At 47.5% G+C, this 18,097-nt stretch overlaps 1 protein-coding gene across 1 annotated transcript in view; it reads left to right on the top strand.

The window, feature by feature from the left end:
- Positions 1-2,881: 2,881 nt before the first annotated feature.
- The window catches only part of Anxa4 (annexin A4), a 50,900-nt gene continuing 35,684 nt past the window's right edge, over positions 2,882-18,097 (top strand). Inside the window, exon 1 of the mRNA XM_021634573.2 lies at positions 2,882-2,992. The gene's annotated coding sequence lies outside the window, so the exon portion shown is untranslated. The remainder of the gene's footprint in view (positions 2,993-18,097) is intronic.

Raw genomic sequence — 18,097 nt, 5'->3', positions numbered from 1 at the left:
ACCTTGACTGAATCCGGCACCCTACTCCAAAATACCCTTCTCTACCTCTTCTGGAGGAGGCCCCCCAATCTTCCAGCCTTCTACCCCAGTGAAAGAGGAGAGGTGACAGCTGAGCAGAGGGGACAGAGAGCACCAGCTGCTACCTGGACAGATTTCCGATGGAGCTGCCTGACTGAAGTCTTACCTGAATATCCACTTTCAGAGGCACCTGGTAGAGCCGAGTCCTGCGGATCTTGAGAAATGAGATCATATTTCATGCTGCTTCTTGACTTTCTCCTGGTGCTGGGCTCTGCTTCCTCAGGACGACCAAGACAGTTGTCATCTGGTTTTCTGCTTCCCAGTTGCCAGAGAGGAGTTAGCCTTGAGAGATGCTTATGTTTGTGTAGAGCTGGGGACTGAGTCCAGGGCCTTATGCATGCTTAGCATTTGCTTTTTCATGGACCTACACCCTGGACTGCTGAAAATGTTTTGTTTTGTTTGAGACAGGGCCTCATGCATCCCAGGCTGGCCTTAACTTTGCAATGTAGCCAAGGCTGACCTTGAATTCCCAGTCCTTCTGTTCTACCTCCCAAGTGCTGGGATTACATGTATGTACCACCAAGCCCAGCTTTAGTGTGAGACTTAAAAAAAAAACAAAAACGTCTACTCTTGATTTCATTCTCCTTCAGGAGGAATCTTAAGTGTTATAGAAGGCTCTGAGCTACCATGTGGGCTCTGTTCCCAGAACCCAGGTCCTCCACAAGGGCAGCCAGCACTCTCAAACCCTGAGCCGTCTCTCTAGCGCCTCGTTCGGATATCTTCAGTGTGGAGTCCTCTGAATCCTTAAGCTGGACAACTCTATTAATTGTTTTAGTGCTCTGTCTCAGATCAGGTTCCCCAGAAGTAAAACAGGATGTAGATGCCCTGTTAGTGCTCCCCTGGGGTCATCCTCAGGAGAGCCTGTAGCTTGTTGGAAAAAGCTGTATGGGGCCTGTGGGAGCTCAGAAAGGGATGAGACTCTCCTCTGATCCCAGAGAGCCCCGGCCAGATGGAGTCCTGGCCTTTTGTGTCCCATTAAAGCCTCAGTTGGGGGCTGGAAAAATGGCTCAGCAATTAAGAGCACTGGCTGGTCTCCCAAAGGACTGGCCTTCAGTTCCCAGCACTCATGGAATCCGATGCAGACAAAATCCATACATAAAAAACATATATATGTGCTTCTGTCTGTGGCTTCTCCACCTGGGCTAAGGCAGTTCTTGGGAGAAGGGGGCAGAGAACTGTGTGCAATCCTATATAAATGTTCCTGGGAATTAACAGCAATTGCTAGACACTAACCTTTTATTCCCCCTCCTCCGCACCTAATTATTTCTAAAAGAACACAACAGTCTTGAATCTTCCAGAAATGAAGTACCTTTATTTTGTCTCTTCTGCACCTTGATTAATTTTGTCTCTTCCCCCTTGCATAAACTTAGAAATATTTCGGCCTTCAAGCATGAAAGGACAGGCCCATGTCTAGATCAGCCATCCTCCTCCTGAACCCTAGCTGTTAACCACACAATAAGCCACCTCCTGAAGCCACAGTTGCTGATATAATTTAACATAATGACCACATGGGTTTTGGTTGTCTGGATAGCAAACATTGCCCAAAGCAACCCATTCTTTGTTAAGGAGAAAACAGGGAACAGGACAGGAACCTACCACAGAGGGCCTCTGAAAGACTATCCTGCAGGGTATCAAAGCAGATGCTGAGACTCATAGGCAAACTTTGGGCAGAGTGCAGGGAATCTTATGAAAAATGGGGAAGATGAAAGGCCTGGAGGGGACAGGAGCTCCACAAGAAGAGCAACAGAACCAAAAAATCTGGACACAGAGGTCTTTTCTGAGACCGATACTCCAACCAAGGACCATGCATGGAGATAACTTAGAACCCCTGCACAGATGTAGCCCATGGCAGTGTAGTGTCCAAGTGGGTTCCATAGTAATGGGAACAGGGACTGCCTCTGACATGAACTGATTGACCTGCTCTTTGATCACCTCCCCCTGAGGGGGGATCAGCCTTACCAGGCCACAGAAGAAGACAATGCAGCCAGCCACTCCTGATGAGACCTGATAGACTAGGATCAGATGGAAAGGGAGGAGGACTTCCCCTATTAGTGGACTGGGGGAGGGGCATGGGTGGAGAAAAAGGAGGGAGGGTGGGTTTGGGAGGGGAGGAGAGAGGGAGCTACAGGGGGGATACAAAGTGAATAAACTGTAATTAATAAAAAAAAATTAAAATGAAGTTGGAGGTCGCTTGTTAGAGACACAGGCTCTTTCTTCAAGGATTCAGTGCACCTGCCTTGGTTCTCCAAGCATTCACTGAACCTGCTGCAAGAGGCTTGGGTCCCAAGTGGATACACACGTATCTAGAAAGAAGGGAGAAAGCAACGCTGCAGTTGGGAGTTGAGCGGGAAACCGGGAGTTGCTCCTAACCCCAGTCCCCAAAGGTGCCCTGTACCGGTCTCGCAGCACCCCGGATCCTGGAGATTGAACTGTCTTCTTTAGGGGAGGCGTGGAACAGCTAAGAATTTTCTGGAACGTATGTTGTAATATGAAAGGAAGACATGAAATGTGCCCTCAGATGTCATTTTCTACTCTTCTAGCCCACTCTGATGTGGGCATTGGGACCCCAGGCGCCCGGCTGGAGCGCGGAGGCCCCAGGTGAGATGTGTGGTCCCTGAGGAAATCGTGGGATCGTGGGAGTCTGGTTGTGCGGGGTCAGGCTCCTGAGCGGAGTTTGGCGGTGCAGTCTCGGGGTCCTTAGTGGGGTTGGGAGGCCGAGCGCGGGATCCGCCCCGGGCGCCTCCTAGTGCAGGGGCGAGTCTCTGGCTGCTTCGCCCAGGAAGGACTTTTCCCGTGGGCAGAGGGACAACCAGGAACTCCGGCTCAGTCTCCACCCCGAGATGGGGCGGGTCCTACGGGCCGGGACGAGGGTGTGGCAGCCGCAGTAGACTCACAGCCGGTCTCAGCGCGAGAGGTAAGGGTCTCGGGCCGCGGTCCGGAGCTCGGTGGGGGCTCTGGGCTCAGGGTGTGGGTCCTAGGCTCCGCGCCGGTGTCCGAGGCTCGGACTTGGAGATCTAGACTTCGTTTTGGGGATCCTGAGCTTGGGGGCAGGTCCTAGGCTGGGGCCTGGACACCTTGAACTTAACCGAGATCCCGGGCGCTGCCGCAGGTCTTGGGGTCGGGCCTGAGAGTCTTGGGCTCCCGCCGGGTGTCCTAGGCTGTGGATCGGAGTCCTACTCTCAGGGACGGGGTGCTGCGACCATGCGCGGTTCTTTGGGCCGCCTGGCACCACGCCGTGGAAGCGTGAGGTCCCGGGCCGGAGCAGCAACCTGGGAAGCGTGGGAAGAAACAGGCGCGCTGAGCTGTCGGCTCTGCACTCCCAGACCCCTGCAGCCCTTTGCTGAGGTCCAAGCCCCTAGCTCCACACAGAGGGTAAACACTCCCTGAAGCTCACTCCAACTCTATTTGTGTTACCTTTTCTGTTTTTGCAAGTAAGTTTGCTTTCTCTTGTTCTTACGGCGCTCCTCGCCCCTCTTCTAGCGCACGGTCTCTGGCACACAGAAATGATCTTATTCTTAGCTGTTCTGGGTCTACCTGTGGCTATCATCTAACTCAGTCCTCAGTGCCTTGACCAGCCGGGGACTTTGGTGCCTAAGAGGATGGCAGCTTAATACTCTGCAGGCTTGATGTGTATACCAAGTTAGGAAAGCATCCAGTTACTGGAGGAGCACTGTGGGCCCCTAGTAACTGGGCCTTTCTTTAAAACTGAGTCCTCCTGACGGTGGAAGGGTGGATGGGATGGCCGGCTAGTGACCCATTCCGCTGCCCATCATTTCCAGACGCCCTGCTTTCTTAGATGGATGCCAGTGTACGCATGGAGAACGGAGGATTAGAAGAATGAGGGGGAGGACCACAGATCCTTCAGTTGGTAGAGGGCCTTCTAGCATATCAGAAGCCTTGGCTTCCATCCTTGGCTCGGAATAAACCAGGTGTATGCTTGCCTACAACCCCAGTGCTCCTGGACAGTAGGTAGCTCAGGGTTATACTGGAGGCTAGCCTGGACTGCACAAGATCCTGCCTCTTAAAAGAAAAAGAAAAAAGAAAGGAAGACCCAAACAACCAAAACCAAAACCAATACTAGAGCAGGTATGGGATGGAAAGATAGCTCAGTAGTTAAGAACACTTGCTTTTCTTCCAGAGGACTGTACTTGGATTCCCAGCACCCTCTTCAGATGGCTCACAGCTGCCTGAAATTCTGGCTCCAGGGGAGGTGACACCCCGTTATGGCCTTGGAGAACACACACACACACACACACACTTAAATCTTTTTGTAAGCAGAAGAGTTTGGAAGCTAGAATGGAAAGCAGTAACCACAGCCATCCGAGAGCCACTGACTTCAGTGATGGCTATCTTGCCAAAGCCAGTCAAATCAGGCTTCTGTTGATTTTGAGGTACACACACATGCACACTCACCCAATGCCACTAGAGACACAGCTATTAGGTCAAGGGCAATGTTTTCCCATTAGCCAGAGTCCTTGCTTTGGTTAGGGATTATTTTTTCCTCTGAAAGCAGTCTGGAGAGTAACATTCAGGGTCAGGCTGTACCTGCCAGCCATCAGTACCCACTGGGTGAGTCTCTTGGTCCTGCAGCCCCATGTCCCAGGATACAATGCTTTGCTTGTATCATTCATTTCCTTTCCTGATCTTGCTTACACCATGTAGGCTACCCTGCTCTTCTCCAAGGGAGATCAGGATGAGGGTCTGCCCGGGAGATGGCAGTTTCACCCAAGTATTTGATTAAAACCATGTTTTATATTTAAACAGTCAGAAAAATTTGGAGGAGAGCCCTCAAAATTATAATCTTTAATTTATCTTTGGTTTTGAGACAGGGTCTAACATAGCTCAGGCTGGCCTCAAATTTTCGTGTAGCCAAGGATGTCCTTGAACTTCTGCTCCTATTGCGTCTGCTCCTGGATTCTGGGGGTTTAGCTACGCACAGCCGTGCCTAGTTTATGCAGTGCTGGGGTTCCAAGACAGGGCTCTGTGCATGCTAGGCAAGCAAGCACTCTGCCAACTGAGCTGCATCTCCAGCCACCAAATTATATACCTTTTAAATCTAAACTAGGAAGCTTTCAAAACGGTGTCGCTTGTGTTTGGGGCCATTGTTCTCCCCAGATCAAGCCCTTGGGGGATCGTTCTCATGCAGTTAGCGTGTGAGGGAGTTTAAGAGGCACCATGGCAGCCTTCTCAGAGTCTTTGAGTGGTGGTCAGCCTAGGCTCTTTGTTTCGAATTCTCTTCAGCCTGAGATGGGCTCGTAACCCGGTGCAGATGAAGAAACAAGGCTCCACGTCCTGGTCCTCCATTGGGTTAGGACACTTGTGAAGCCAGGCTTAAGTCCAGCCGAGGCTCTGAACTTGGTTCACAGTGAGTTGTAGCGTCCTAGCTTTAACTAAGTCTTGATCTGTGTGTCCCCTTTCCTCTTCAACTTTCTCAGCTCAACTTTCTCATCTTTCTCAGGGGACTAGAGCTGTGTCAGAAATGTAGCTCTGCTGGTAGAGTGCTTGCCTAAGACTGCAAGGCCGATGGTTCCATTCCCCAACACCACAGTCCCTGGCCCTAACAAAAACCTGGAGCTGTTTTGACCCGAAAAGGAAAACTGTGGTGTGCAGAGGAGGTGTGAATCAGGGCCTCTTACATTCTGGGTGAGCTTGACATGTGGGCTTGGGAATAATTGACTGCTTGTAATAGTGGCTGTTTTCTTGTTGAATTTGAGAAAATGGCTATTGGGACCCACAGGGAGGGGGTTAGAGCTTCTGAGAGCACTCATGGAAGACAGGGTCTAGGCAGAAGCTCTGTAGAAAGAGTCCTACTATGTCCCCAAACTTTAGAATGCATCAAATCCCTTATGAAGTCTAAACAACATTTAGGTTCTTGCCCCCATTCTTGTTTGTTTTGAGACAGTGTCTCACCATGTAACAGCCCTGGGTGTCCTGGAACTCTCTATGGAGACCAGGCTGGCCTCTTCACAGATACCTGCCTGCCTCTGCCTCCTGAGTGCTGGGATTAAAGGTGTGTGCCACAATACCTGGCTTTTTTCTTTTTTAAGATGTTCTTACTATGTAACGCAGGCCAACCTGGATTTGACATCCTCCTGTCTCAGCCTTCTGTGTCCTGGTTTTATTTACAAGTGTGCACCATCATGCTCTGGAGGGTCACCATCCCAGATTCTGATCCAGTGGGATGAACTGGGATCCTAGGACCCACATATTTGAAGATGTTCCCAGGACTCTGTGTGTACATGTGAAGGAACACACGTGTGCTTGTGGAAGCCTGGGGACAGCCTAGCTACTGATCCTCAGGTGCTGTCCACCCTTCATTTTATTTTGAGGCAGAGTCTCTCATTGTCCTGGAGCTTACCACATTAGCCAGGCTGACTGGCCAGCGAGCCTCACGGATCTGTCTCCGCCTCCCCAGCTACCTCACCTTACTGTTTTACCACCGGTGCTGCCAGCCTAGCTCCTCTGCACAGACTTGCAGGGCTCAGCGTTTCTAGACTTAGTCCAGCTTAGAGTTTTCTGTTTGTTGCTGTTCCACACAGTTGAAGCTGAGGTAGATTCACATCCTCCGTTAACTGCCTCAGAAGCCGAGGGTCCCTGAGGCCCGCTGTGGTTAGGTGGGGCAGGTAACTCTTTGGTGTCTGGCTGTGTTTGAACTGAGCTGTGATTTTGCTGTGGGACCCTGAGAGACCACTCTGGAGAGCATTTCCTAAGCTTAAAGGTTCCCATTGCCTGAGGTCAGTAAATTGTCACACTACCTCCCAGGCTTGTCACAGAACACCTGTCAATGTTATCGCCACCATCAGCACAGGCGTAAATGGTAACTGGAGGCCAGACTGTAGGTGACTGTGCAGAAATCCTGCGGCCTGTCCCTGTCCCTGCCCTAGCCCTCCCCAGTCCTAGATGCCACGCAGGGTTACAGGGAGATGCCAGATAGAGACACTGTGCTGCCATGGGATGCTTTCCTCTGGGAGGGGACCCTCTCCCTGGAGGCTAACAGGAGGCCCCGGTCTCCTGATCCACTTGTATGTGAGCTCTCTTCCCTGGAGAAGAGAGTAGGGTCCCAGCCTCTACCTCTCAGGGAGCGAAGGAACAAACAGGTTTTTAGAGTTTTAGTGTCACTGTCTGCAGGTGCTCCTTTCTGATGAGGTGAGGACCTGTTGACTCAGTAGTCCTCATCCTTCTTAGGGGAGGAGCATAACAATGTGACCCCCAATAAGGATGTGACCAAAGCCACTGGTCCCACTGACTCAGTGGTTCTCATCCTTCATAGTGGTGACCCCATTCCCCCCGCTCACCCTTAAGGAAGTGACTGAAGCAAGTGTTTCCTTCGTGAGAAAAAATGAACACATGCTCAACATTCTCCAGAGTTTCCAGAGGTTTCCAAACACCCTTCTGAACCAGGCAAGGGTGTCTGGAGAGCGCCTGAGGACCGTGGGAAGAATTGCTTGAATTTTTGATAGTGTTTATCGAACTCGTCCAAGAAGGCATTCTAGCAGTTTCAGCTCCAGGAGTTTCTCTTCGGTTCACACCTGGATGCGTGTGTGGAGCTGGGTGCAAGGGTGGAAATGCGGCAGGCTTGCTTTCCGAGCAGAAAACGGGAGCTGCCTACACGTCTGTCTGTAAAGGGCAGAGTGAGCTACAGAGTGTTTGCAGCACACACAGCCCTGAACTACCTGAGAGTGAGTGTGATGGCAGTGTAAGTTCTGTAAAACGGTGAATGTGGTGATTGCACGAATATGGAGAACCAAGGGGTTGGAGAGCTGCTCAGCAGTAAAGAGAGGGTGCTGTTCTTACCGAGAACCAGCACCCAAGTCAGGAGGCTCCCGATAGCGCGTAACCCAGCCCAGGGGATCTGCCTCTTCCTGTTACACACACACACACACACACACACACACACACACACAAACAAACAATTAAAGTGAAAATGAATCTTAAAAAAGAAAAGTTAAGCTAAAAGAGTAGAACACAAACTTAGTGTTAGTATTGTTAGATCTGACCAAGAAAAGAAAAAACCCTCAACCCTTCCACCCCCCAAAAAAACTGGACAGAACAAGAGTGAAAGATGGCAGGTTTGCATTGTTTTAACATATCGTTTTCAGTATTAATGTTCCCGATCTCAACAATTCCCTGAGAGTTAATCTTTCCATCTAAGGGGGTGGGGGGCAGCAGATCAGAAGTTCAAGGTCACCACATGGGACTCTACCTCAAGGTAAGTAAATAATAAATAAATAAATTTTAGTTGTTTATGTATATACTCTTCCCTGTAATTCCTTGACATGTTGGTGTTAAATTTTCTATGACCCCTAAAAAGAATTTGAGTGTTTTTTTAGAATTCCAGGCTTATTATTATTATTATTAGAGACAGAGACTTACTATGAAGCCCTGACTGAGCTGGAACTCTCTGTACAGACCAGGTTGGCTTGAAATCACAGATATCACCACGTGTCTTATTCTCCTGAGTGCTGGGATTAAAAAGTATGCACTACCATGCCTGGAAAACTCTCGAGCTCTCTGACACCAAACTAGAGTACAGTTTGATAAGCCCTTTGGGATTACATAGGTTTTGAGAATCTAAAGTAGCTTATCTCTTGGCTAACTCAAGGGGGTTAAAAAACAAACAAACAAACAAAAAAAGATGACCACAGGAATCAATCCTGGCCATGTTGAGTATAGGGAATCTGAGCAGGAACTGTTAGTCCCGGGAAAATTATTGATAATAGTCAAGTCACCTTCCAGCACCCTTTTAGAATGTTGTGTTGTTCTAAGGCCTAAATTCAACCCCCAGCAACGAAAACAAAATAAGAAACAAAAGTAATTTGTATTACCAATATATCCAAAGCATGATCATTCCAATATGTAATCAATATAAAATTGTTAATGTTTTTCAGTTTATGCTAATATTTTACAGTGATGACATGTACGAATTTCAGTGTTAACTTGTCACCAGAAAAAAATTGACCTATATTTGGATTTTATCATATTACAGTTTTACCATCAGTTTTCATGCTCAGAATATTTTAAATATACTTAAGATTTTTGTAGCAGCTAAATTAAGTACCAAAAAGTTATTTCATGAGCTAGGCATGAAGCTCAGTTGACAGAGCCTAGCATGCACAGAGCTCTAGGCTTGCTCCACAGCCCCACACAAAATGCCTGTAGTTAGGCAAGCCTGTGACCCCGGCACTGGAGAGGCAGAGGTGGAAGATCAGGAAAGTTCTGGTCATCCTTGGCTATATAGTGACCCAGACACCAGCCTGGATTGCACAAGACTCTATCCCATTTTTTAAAATTTTCCCATTAAATGTTTAAAACCCCATTTAAAAAAAAAAAAACAAACTGGTTCATCTTTTCCGGAAGAATTTGGTGTAAACTAAAAGGCCTCTCTGGCTTTTAAAGCTCCATGTGTCCAAGTGAACTCGTGAGCTTCTGCATCAGCTCCATCTCTTTCCCTTTGTGGTGACGACACTGAAGCTCCCATCATACACCATTTCCACATGGGGAGCAAGCTTTCACTTAAAATTCTTAAATATCAGCAAGGCGAGGTAGTGGCACACGCCTTTAACCCAGCAATTGGGAGACGGAGGCAGGTGGATTTCTATGAATTTGAGGCCATCCTGGTTTCCACACTGAGTTCCAGGGTTATACAGTGAGATTATGCCTCAAAAGAAAAAAACTACATATTTTTAAAATAATATATAATATATTTACTTTTTTAAGCTAGAAAATAATTTAAGATAACTAGCAAATTCAAATCGCAATACTGCCTTGTGCTGTCTGCAAACCATATTCAAATGGACACATTAAAATATTACTCAGTGCCTGGAAAAATATTCAGAGTGAACAAAGCTGCTGGTAGCAATTAGTTGCTAAAGGAGGCATTCCACCTGGCAGGTGCATTGTGTGCAAGGGTCAAGGTGAACTTCAGTCCCTGCAGGAGCAGGGAGTTAATGCATTTTAAAATTTAAAGTGATTGCATGTGGGGAAACCAATGCACTTTAAAGAGTAAATTCAATTAGAATGAACAGACTTTAAAAATCGAGTTACTCAGGGCTGGAGAGATGGCTCAGTAGTTAAGAGCACTGGCTGCGATCCCAGAGGACCAGGGTTCAATTCCCAGCACCCACGTGGCATCTCACACCATCTGTAACTCCAGTCCCTTGGCTCTAACACCTTCATACCAGGGCACATAAAATGAAAGTTAAATAAATTATTGAAAACAAAACAAAAAATCCCAGAATTTCTTTGTAGCTGTAGCCACAACATCAGTTGTTCAGTTCATGGCTACGAATAGCCCAGGTAAAGAGACTGTTGGGTGAGATCAGGAGAGTGCCCACCCACACTCACTGCAGGGGTTTTCAAGGAACCTGCTCTAATTCTCAGTTTCTACCAGTTAAACACAGTTATTTATTGACAAGGTCATTGCCTCAAACTGACGGTCTTCCTGCCTTAGTCTCCTTCCAGGAAACTGATTTGATGGGCATTCTTCACTGTCTGGTGTGTGTGTGTGTGTGTGTGTGTGTGTTATTACATTTTTAGGGTGTGTGCACCTCAGGGCATGCATGGAGACATCAGAGGACAACTGCTGGATTCAGTTCTCTCCTTCCCTTCCACCACTAAGCTGAGCTAAGTCTGTTCTGACATTATGCTTTCCATCCCAACACCTCCTGCCAGGATTTGGGGGGAGCAGGGCCAGTAATTGGGCCAGTAACTGCTGCCAGCCTTCCTCCTTCCCCTTTTCCACGTCCATCCTCTAAGCCACTTTCCATCCCTCTCAGCTTGACGCCACCTCAGGTCAGTCCTGCGCTTTCCAGTTACACACGCCCTCCACCCCGCCACCCCCACACAGTCGTCTTAAAGAGGATTCACATATGAAACTGGCGGAGGCTTCGTCAGAAATAGCCAAGTTCCCTCCATGAATCGGAGAGCCACAGTGGAAGTCTCAACAGTTCTAGTTTGTGTCTTTCTGCTAGAGTCAGCTTTAATTCTGGAAAGATTTGAGACCAGAACTCCACCCTGGCCCAGGAGTGTGTGGCCGCCCACACAGCTGGCGCCGCCCACGCAGCTGGCTGGTTCTGAGATCACAGTCAGACCTAGGCCTCAGAGCAGTGCTGCTCGGTGCTCACTTTTTTTGCCTCAATCTGAGGAGGAAACCATGCTTCTCTTCCCTTCTGAGTGAACGGCGGTGGCCAGGTAACCAGGTGGCGCTATGGCCACCTAGACAGCCAGAAGGTCAGGACCACTTAACACCTGTATCCCACTCCGGGGCAAAAAGAGCCCCAAAGTCAGCCGAGCCACTAGCTGACTTACTGCAACTGCTCTGAGCCTGTGCGGTGTGTTTTCTCTGTGCCCCGCCTTGTTTTTATTGGCAGTGTGTCTCTCTGAGCCCCGACCTCACTGATTTGGGGAGGGTGAATGGCCAGTGAACCCCAGAATTCCTGCTTCCATGGCCCCCACCCGCCAGAGCCGGGGTTACAGACTCACCGACACTCCCCTTTTCTTTTTATTAGTATTAAACTTCTGTGCTTGGAGATCTGACCTCAAGCCCCGTTGCCTGTGCAGCAAAGACTGCCCACCAAGCCGTCTCTGCAGGCACCTTCCTGTCCTTTGTAAATGATGTATTTATTTTTATTTTATGTACATTGGTGTTCTGCCTGCTTGTATGTCTGGGCTGTGGTGTCAGATTTTCTGAAACTAAACTCACTTGTGAGCTGCCATGTGGGTGCTGGGAATTAATCCCAGGTCCTTTGGAAGAGCGTCCAGTGCTCCTAGCAGCTGAGTCATCTCTCAGGACACCCTCTGTACTGTTTAAAACATTTTTTTTGGAGACAGGGCTCATGTAGCTCAAGATGGCATCACTGTGTAGCTAAGGATAACCTTGAGTTTCTGATCCTTCTGCGCATACCTTTGTAGTGCTGGAATCATAGGCTTGAGCCACCATGCCTCGCTTTAAAAAAACAACTTTAGGACTTGTATAAAAGCCAGACGTGATGGCACACACCTGTAATCCCAGCACTCAGGGAGGCAAAGACAGGTGGGTCTCTGTGAGTTTGAGGCCAGCCTGGTCTACGAAGGGACTCCAGGACAGCCAAGGTTATATAGAGAAACCCTGTCTCGAAAAGAAACAAAAGTTGTACATAAGTAAATAGTGGTTATATATATCTGGGGTACAAAATGATACTGTGGTTTGTGAATACATAGCAGATAATTAAATCAAGCTGCTTGGCAAATCCATCGCCTCAGCTTCTTACTTTTCTTTGTGATGAGAATATTTGAGATTTATTCTCAGTGACTTTGAAGCATGAGGTGTCTTTTGTCACATTCCACACACCATACACTGAATCCAATAAAGAAAAATCCTCCTACTTTACTGATGTATTGGAGCCTTTTGGCCATTGTCTTTTCATTCCTAGACTCCTGGCTCTGATAGCCACAATTGTCCTCCCTCAAACTCTCTGCCCTCCTGAGGCCGCCAGCGACTTCCTGAATTCGTGGATTAAACAGGTGCAAGCGGCCAGGCCCTGTGCACACCCTGTGTTTAAGAGTCCACATGCACCGTTTGTCTCTCTGTGCTTGGCTTGTTTCACTTAGCACTGTGTTCTTTTCTTTGATTTGTTGTCACAAGGACCACATTATCTTTAAAGGTAAAGAGCAGGTATGTATTTCCCACTTTTTCTTTGTCCCTCACCTGCTGGTGGACACTTAGGCTGATTCCTTAGTTGGCTTCGTTGAGAGGTACTGCTGTTAAATCGGGTGTAGGCCTCTGCTCAACATACTCATTTCTAGTCTTTTGGATCAATACCCAGAAATGAGGTTAGATCTTGATGTAATTCTGGTTTTAGTGTTAGCTCAGTTTAGTTCTGTTGTTTGCGGTGTTAGGGGTGAGCCAAGCTTCACACGTGCTGAAAAAGTGCTCTACCTCGGGAACACTCCCTCAGTCCTAGGTTGTAATTTTTTTTTTAGGATTTATTTATTACTATTTTATGTCTATGACTGTTTTGCCTGCATGGATGTCTGTATACTCTGTGCATGCCTGGTGCCTTTGCAGACCAGAAGACGGTGTTAGATCCTCTGGAACTGGAATTAAGGACAGTTATAAGCCACTATGTGGGTGCTAGGGACTGAAACCAGGCCCTCTGCAAAAGCGACAAGTGCTCTTAATTACTGAAATATCTCCCAAGCCCCTCCCTCTATCTCTAGTTTTAACTTTAAAAATTGCTTGTTACATTTTGTTTGGGGTTTTTTGTGGCAGCGATTCGGGGAGGAAGTACATAGTGCATTGCATGTGAAGGGCAGAGGATGACCTTTGCACTCCAATTTTCTCCCTTCACCATGTGGACTCTGAGGCTTGAACTCAGGCCGCAGGGCTTGGAAGCAAGTGCCTTTACCAGCTGAGTGGTCTCAACAGTCTTAGTGTTAGCATTTTTAAAGGATCCTCCAGGCCACTCCCTACAACTGTTACTCTCTTACTTGGACTCAAACTGTTCTAGTCTTCTGTATCATCAGGATTTTGTAAAGAAAGGTATAATCTTTTAATCTCTTGGGGAAAGAGCACAAAAGATCAGGTATCCCTGAATTGAGCATGGTGACATATGCCTTTAGTCCTAGTACTGGGGAGGCAGAGGTAGGTGGATCTCTTCGAGTTTGAGGCCTAGGACAGCCAGACTATGTAGAGAAACCTTATCTTAAAAAAAAAAAAAAAAGTCAGGAGCTGGGCACCGTGGTGCATGTCCTTGATCCCAGCACTCTGGGAGGCAGAGGTAGAGGCAGGCAGATCGTTGTGAGTTCGAGGCAGCCTGGTCTACAAAGAGAGTCCAGGACAGCCAAGACAATACAGAGAAACCCTGTTTTGGAAAGCAAAAACAAACAAACAAAAGTCAGGTACCACTTTTCTCTGATGAAGTACCCTTGTATTGAGCCTAGGACTTCTGATTGCTGGTTTGAGTGGAGATACCAAATAAGCTTTGGAATATTAGTCTTGGCATATGATGACCTATGACCTGTGATCCATGAGGAACGACCAGGATGGTGCATGTGTAAATAGTATGTGAGTGTCCTGGTGACAGACAAGAACCGGAGATCAGTGCTGGTGGGTCCCTGCATGAGAGACCCACATGCCTAGAATAGTTTACTTACAATCTTCCTAAAGGAGGAAGGAGGAACTAAGGGGCCTCCACATGTCCTTGAGGGCTTTTGACTCCAAAATTATCCCAAATTGATCAGGAAACATGATGCAACCCCATGAAGAGCCTAGTTGTTGACAGAATCTCTCTTCAAGTGATTGTTACACTGAAGAGACACGAATTTACCCATGATGCTGCGGGAAAGCCATATGGGCTTTTGGATTTCACTGGGTCTGTTTGCCTTAGTGTGAGCATTGGAAAGTGGAAGGCAAGAACAATGTTTTTCCAGAGGCAATTGCCAGCCTGAGGCTGTGTCTTGGGCTGTAAATGTTATTTTACTGAGGTATAATATTCATAGCAGAAAATACACAGATCTTACATGATTGGGGATTTTTATAAAGGACTCTTAAATAGAATTCTAAAAAGGACACATTTTAAGGGAGTGGAGAGACAGCTCGGTCAGAAATGTACTTGGCACCCAAGCAAGGGAACCCGAGTTTGATCCTCTGAATCCAGGCAGATCAGCAGGGCATGCTGTTGCATCCTAGCTGGCAACAGAAACAGCCTACTTGGCAAGCTCCAGGCCAGTGAGAGACCCCGTCTTATCAGACAGAGCGCTTAAAAGGAATGACCCCTGAAGTTGAATTCTGGCCCTCACACTCACATGCACACACATGCCTGCATACCCAAGAGAGTCCAGGACAGTATGTATGTGCATACACATACACAAAAATTGACATAAAATACAATACAATAAGTTAGTTACCATGGCTAAGTACATATTCACATTATTGTTGCCCTGGCACTGCTCTTTATTCGCTGAAATTGTTATGTCGTGTAGCTATGCACCCTGTCTTTACCTGGGAAGCTGTGAGTGGATAATGCTACACCACAGGGATGTGTTGGGAAAGGCTACTGGGAGAGTCCCACCTGAGTATTTGCCTTAGCCTGACAGCTAAGATGGCTATCTTGCACCTAACCACCATGATTGCCCCTGAGTGGCTTTGGGTGGTTCCCCCACCCCCGTCCTTCCCACATGGATTCCTAGCTTATTCCAGACAAACAGACAGACAAACCATTAAGGTAATGATGGGTATTTCACTACTGCCAGGCTCAGGTGCCAGGCAGGTATATTCCTTTCCCTTTGGTATTTGCTTGAGGTAAGATAAGTGCTTTCTGGCTTGGATGAAATCACTTTTGTCCTAATTAATGCCTTTCTGACACAAGACCCACTTGGTCTTGTTATTAGAAAAAAACAAACAACAACAACAACAACCCTCTTCTAAGTCCCCAATAAGTCGCACACTGTAGAATCCTGGATCTCTTTCATTTGGCCTCGGCATAGGGTACAACTGGTTCGCACATATAGGACCAGGTTGTTCCAGAACAGATAGTAAAAACAGAGTAGATAACAGTTGTCAGGCTCACAATGTGTTCACCGTTCTACGAATTTGGAGCAATAGCTTGATTACTCTATGTACCACTAATTCTTGCTATTGATTCTATGTAATCCATGGGGAAACCGAGATTAAGAAACTATACCTTGGCCCACACATAGGGAGTATGTATATAAGATTACAAGAATGAACAGTCCACAGGACTCCAGCACTTTACTTCGGCGGGGAGATGGTATGAGCTTTAAGAAGAAACTTCTGTTCTGAGTGGCCATGATGGGGACTATTCAACCAAGTTAAAGCTGAGCAGCTGGCTTCCCTCGCTGCCCTTAGATCCAGCCTTCTCGCTGCTACATCACAAGGATGTCACGGGCTCTCTTGTTGCAGGGTATGCCTGTGCCGCCCACGATGAGTCAGCACAGAGAACCCTTGAGCCACTACGGGCACCCTGCCATCATTTACTGTGAATGGGGCTGTTGACTACCTGCAAATCAGGGCTGGGTGCTCCCCAAAGTTTTCTGTAGCTTAAAAAACAAACCCTGGCAGGAATAATGTGTTTTACCTGGGACTCCCTCCCCCGTTTCTATTCCTGTTTCCTTTTTTAAAAGATTTATTAGCTGGGTGTGGTGCCACATGCTTTTGATCCCGGCGCTCAGAAAATAGAGACCAGCAGGATTTCTGTGAGTGGGAGGGTAGCCTGGTCTGCATAGAGAATTCCAGTACAGTCAGTGCTGCGCAATGATACCATGCCTCAAAAATGAAAAAAAAAAAAAGATTTCCTGGTTTTTATTTTGTGTGTATGGGTGTTTTTACCAGCATGCATGTATGTGTACCACATGCCTGCAGTGCCCACAAAGAACAGAAGAGGGTGTTGGATTCCCTAGAACTAGAGTTACAGATGGTTGTGAGCCACTATGTGGGTGCTGGGAGTAGAACCTGGGTCTCTGCAAGAGCGAGTGCTCTCAGGTACTGACTGAGCCGACTCTCCAGCCCTGTGTTCCTGTCTCCTTTGTGTGCTCTCATTTTCTCAGCTGTGGAGAGCTTGGCAGTTTGATCTGAAATGAGAAAAACCAGCTCGTTCTAACTGACCAACTCAAGAGTTGTGTTTTAAGCCTGGAGGGCAAGGAGCTGATAGCATAAAGCAACCACCATCAAGGCTTTTATATTTTTATCATTTCTTTGTCTGTCCCGGCAGGGGCTTTCAGTTCATAGCAAAACCCAGAAGAGCTATTTCTGGTGCTCCTCACTCCCTTGTTGGTGTCTGTTGGTTCTCTTCAAACTGCGGACAGGAGTCCACCGGGTCCAACTCCAGAAGACTCTGTGTTCATACTAATCGATAGGGTCATTCATACTCCTGTGAATTGTCAGAGCTGACAGTACTTCTTCGGACTATGGGTGTGGTCACTGTGTCCAGCACTTGTATATGATGGTTGGCTCAGCTGCGACCTCCGCACTTTCATACGCAGGATGGCAAGCCCTGCTCTGTTCTAAGGTGGGCACAGAATGTGCCTGTTGGGGCTCTGTGGCCTCATCGGGAGATGGCATGCTGCTGATGTGTCACTCCAATGAACACTACCCGGAAGGCTGGATGGCAGAGCCTGGTCAGGGGTGTGGCACTTAGAACCGTGCTACTGGATTTGCACGGCACCAGCTTTGCTGTGGACTGGCAGCCAGCCTTCTGCCACATTAAGGATGCTTCAGTCTTGGCCAGTCCATCTGGGAAGAACATTTTTCTAGTTGTTTTTGCTTTTGCATCCAGTTTGCTAAAGAAAACAAAACAAGAAAGCATCCAGTTTAGCAAAAAGAGTCAATTTAAGGTTTTGGGTTTTTTTTAAAGATTTTTTTATTTTATTTTAATTATGTGTGTGTGTGTTGTAGGGGTGGAGGAACGGTGTTTGTGCATATGACTGCAGATGCCCGTGGCGGCCAGAGGTGTCAGAACTCCTGGAGCTGGAGGTGCAGGCAGTTGTGAACCTCCTAACATGGGTGCTGGCAACCAACTTTGGGTCTTTTACAAGACCCTAATGGCTCTTAGCTGCTGAGCTATTTCTCTGTCCCTAACAACTATCAAGTTTGTATCCCACTATTTCTGTTTTGTTTTTGTTTTTCAAGACAGGGTTTCTCTGTGTACCTTGGCTGTCCTAGACTTGCTTCATAGGCCAGCCTGGTCTACAAATTCAGAGTGATCCACCTACCTCTGCCTCCCTGAGTGCTGGGATCAAAGGCATGCGCCACTACATCTGGCTCCCAGTTATTTCCAGCTCAGCCTTGAAGAATGACTTCCTGTAGCTCTCAGTTAATGCATTTGTTTCTAAGTTCACATTCAGATAACTTATACATTTGCCTTTGAGTAAAGGTTTGGAAATGCCTGTGTCTCTGACTCAAACCCCATCACTCCAATGAAACTTTTCTCATGAAGGATGTAAGTTCCAAGAACAAGAGTAGACAGTTGATGTTGCTTTTGCCGCCATTGGCAGTTTTGAAAGTCTTCCTATGTGGGTAGGG

The sequence above is a fragment of the Meriones unguiculatus genome, chromosome 5, assembly GCF_030254825.1.
Source record: "Meriones unguiculatus strain TT.TT164.6M chromosome 5, Bangor_MerUng_6.1, whole genome shotgun sequence".
Classification (NCBI taxonomy): domain Eukaryota; kingdom Metazoa; phylum Chordata; class Mammalia; order Rodentia; family Muridae; genus Meriones; species Meriones unguiculatus.
This window is presented reverse-complemented; position numbering and strand designations above follow the sequence as displayed.